Genomic DNA, 3,231 nt, shown 5'->3' with positions numbered 1-3,231 from the left:
TTAGTGCACTTATTAAAACAAAGTTGCGCGGATATCGTTTCCTTCCTTTTTGTTCTTATTTAAAAAATTAGGGCTGGGATTTGTGAATCTGTAAGAACTCGAAAAGGTTTCGTTTTTTAATCATCTTTCGAAAAATGGTACGCGCTAATAAAACCCTAATCGTTTCTTATGCCTCTGATTTCCTTCATTTGAATCTCTTTTTCCTGCTCTGTTATTGTTAACACAATTAGTATCCAAGATTTTCCCCTTCTCATCGATTAGGGCCTTCACGAATCTTAAATTTAAGTGTCTTGCTTTTTAACTAGACACCCTTTTTTTTTTAATTCTCTCAAGAACTTTGAATCCACTGTGAAATTAGGGTTCCCCATGCTTCTTAAATTCTTATAGCGGTTGAAATCATATGGAGTGTGATCCGTGGAATATTCTAGGCTCTGTTCGTTTACTATCATGCCAACCGATTGTGCGTCCAATACCACTTATTGGACTCAAATTTAGGTTTAATTATGAGTCCAATAATTGGTTTTGGACTCACAATCGGTTGGCATAATCTCAAACCAACAGGGCCCTAGCTGGGTTCGAATTGCTAATTGATTAGTTTTGGTTATTTGTTTCTTATTACTCCACATTTTTTCGTTTATTGGTAGAATAATGATCAATCAGATATTTGAAACTTTAAGGCCCTGTTTGTTTAATATTATGAGCCAAACCAATTTGAGCCCAAAAATCGGTTGGCATAATATTAAACGAACAGGGCCTGAGTAAAATCAATAGATTCTGATAAGAAGGTTTGGGACCTTTCAATCTGATGCTTCTCTGGTTAGGATTATTGGGACTCGTGTATTATTCTTATTATGGAGATAGCATTCCAATGATCTTTGTCGGCAGTTAGTGTGACAAAATGTTTTTCCTTCTGCATTTTAAGAGCCAAGATTTTGTTGAGAAAGATCTATTCAGGAAAAAAGAGCTAGTGTTTGTCAAGAGAAAGTTGATTTAGAGTAAAATATATAGGGAGAACTACCAAAAGCACCCTTTGGTCTATGTTTGTTAACCCAAATCCCCCTATGGTTTGGATGATAACCAAAATCATCATTTGTTTTTGAATGATAGATAATTATAATAAAGAGGAAAAAGATCGTGGCTGAGATGGTCGAAACAATAAGAAAAGCAAATACACAACAACAAAGAATATATCAAAAAGGGAAAATCATGGGGGAAGCGAGTCGTATAACTCCACTCTAATCTTGTCAATTCTTGATTGGGTGAGACGATTTGGCTCGTTGTTAGCCGATCTCCTAACATGCTGAAATCGAACAGGGTGCTCCCGCCATACATTCTTGAATCTCCTCAATCATATCCATGAACCTCCATGGGTGGGGGCGGGTCCCTTCCATTCATCTGTTAACATTGAGGGAGTCTTCCTCCACAATAAGTCTACTTGAATCACTGTTGTTCATGATCTTAATGCCCTGAAGCAGTGCCATCACTTCCTGTTTCCTGCTCATTGGAGCCCTTAACCTTGATGGGACCCGAGAAAGCCCATCTAATGAAACTGGCATCATCTTGAAGGATTCTCCCTAGTCCAGCTAGTTCAGGGTTACCAATACTAGATCCATCAAAGATTCAAAGTTGGCTTCACCCATCCTAGATCTGGAGGGGTCCGTCTGGGAGCAATCGTCTCAATCCTTTCCTTGTACAAATATTCTTCCAATACTATCTAAGGTCTGTGCTAGATGAAAACTTGAAGCAAGGTAAGATCCTTACATAAGAGATGATAAGCAGGATGACTTTCGTATAGATAAATTATGATCCTTTTGCTGCATTTTTGAACTTCCATTCATTCCTCTCCTTCCAAAGGGTCCATGTAGTAGCAAGAAGTGCTACTATTTAAAGAATGCTCCCTTTACTACATCAGCTATAAGAGCACTATCTAGAATTTGACGACCATGGATAAAGCAGATCGCTTCTTAGAGAAGGCCTTGTGCGAAACCTTCTTCACTCTATTGGCTAGAACTTTAGCTAGGACCTTATAAAGGAATCCCACCAAACTAATTCGTCGAAAGTCCGAAATGTTGATCGCATATGTACTTTAGGGATCAAAACAATAAAAGTTGCACCCTTGCTCTTATCTAGCACCAATCTCTCAGAGAATGCTTTGAAGAAGCCACATATATAATTTTTCACTGTGTCCTAGCAGCACTTGAAGAAAATTAAGCAAAGCTCATCCGTTCCAGGAGCTCAATCTCTACTCAAGGAGAACACAACCCTAATCTCCTCCTTGAAAGGTTTATCCAAGAGAGATCGGTCCATGTCATCAATCTAGCTAAAGTCCACTCCCTGTGGTTTGGGATGACCCCCGCCCTAGAGGGAGGGGGGGGGGGGGGGGACCAATCTGGAGAAAGGGAAAAGGATTCCTCCCAGCAGAAGCATATTTGTTGTATAATTGGTACATGGAACTTTTAATGAAATATGTTCACTGGTAAGTTTTATTTGAACAAATGAAAAGTATAATAACATCAATAAGTTCAAGTGAGAGAGGAGCCTAAAAATTACATGTTTGGATTTTGTGGGTGTATTCTTCTGGAGGTAAACGCACCTCAACTACTAGTGTTCTTATGGATATCAGTATGCCTGCCTATAGCTAATATATTGTATTGTTTTGGTACTTAGTAATTTTTTTGTGTCTCTGGTATTGTCTGTCGATGATGATCCACAATATTCTAATCATATATAGGTTTTGATATCTTGTTATGTGATTTTTGAATTCCGAACCATCAGGCATAAAGAGTTTTGACAGGCTATTCCTTGTGAAGTTTTGGATTCCAAACCATCATAAAGAGTTTTGACAGGCTATTCCTTGTGATTGTTAGAGATTTTTTATTTATTTTTAATTTGGAATGTTTACAAAGTCCTGAAAATACACTTTTTTTGTTGACTAGGATGATCCAGAGTTAGAAGCCATCAGGCAACGAAGAATGCAAGAGTTAATGGCACAGCAGGGAGTCATAAGTAATACTCTTAGAGCATGGATGGATTCTACATATGAGTTTGGTACACTTAATTTCTTTCTATAATGCTGCTGCTAATGAATTTCATCTACTGTTTTTAGGGGAATCAACAAAACACAGAACAACAAAAGGCACAAGAAAATGCCCAGAGGTTGGCTTTGTTGCAATTAATGGAATTATGCCATGCCTAAGTTTTTTTTAATTTTTAATTTTTAATTTTTAATTA

General features: G+C 37.6%; 1 long non-coding RNA gene across 1 annotated transcript; it reads left to right on the top strand.

Moving 5' to 3' along the window:
* On the top strand, positions 1-3,231 carry LOC143889236 (uncharacterized). Its single transcript, XR_013254797.1, has 3 exons — positions 1-137; positions 2,937-3,006; positions 3,107-3,231. It is a non-coding gene; the product is annotated as an uncharacterized LOC143889236 (long non-coding RNA).

Source organism: Tasmannia lanceolata, unplaced genomic scaffold, assembly GCF_043159265.1.
Source record: "Tasmannia lanceolata isolate RefF3 unplaced genomic scaffold, GAP_Taslan_0.1 ptg000013l, whole genome shotgun sequence".
In the NCBI taxonomy this organism is placed as follows: domain Eukaryota; kingdom Viridiplantae; phylum Streptophyta; class Magnoliopsida; order Canellales; family Winteraceae; genus Tasmannia; species Tasmannia lanceolata.
The sequence above is the reverse complement of the archived record's forward strand: the minus strand, read 5'-3'. Positions and strand labels throughout refer to the sequence as shown.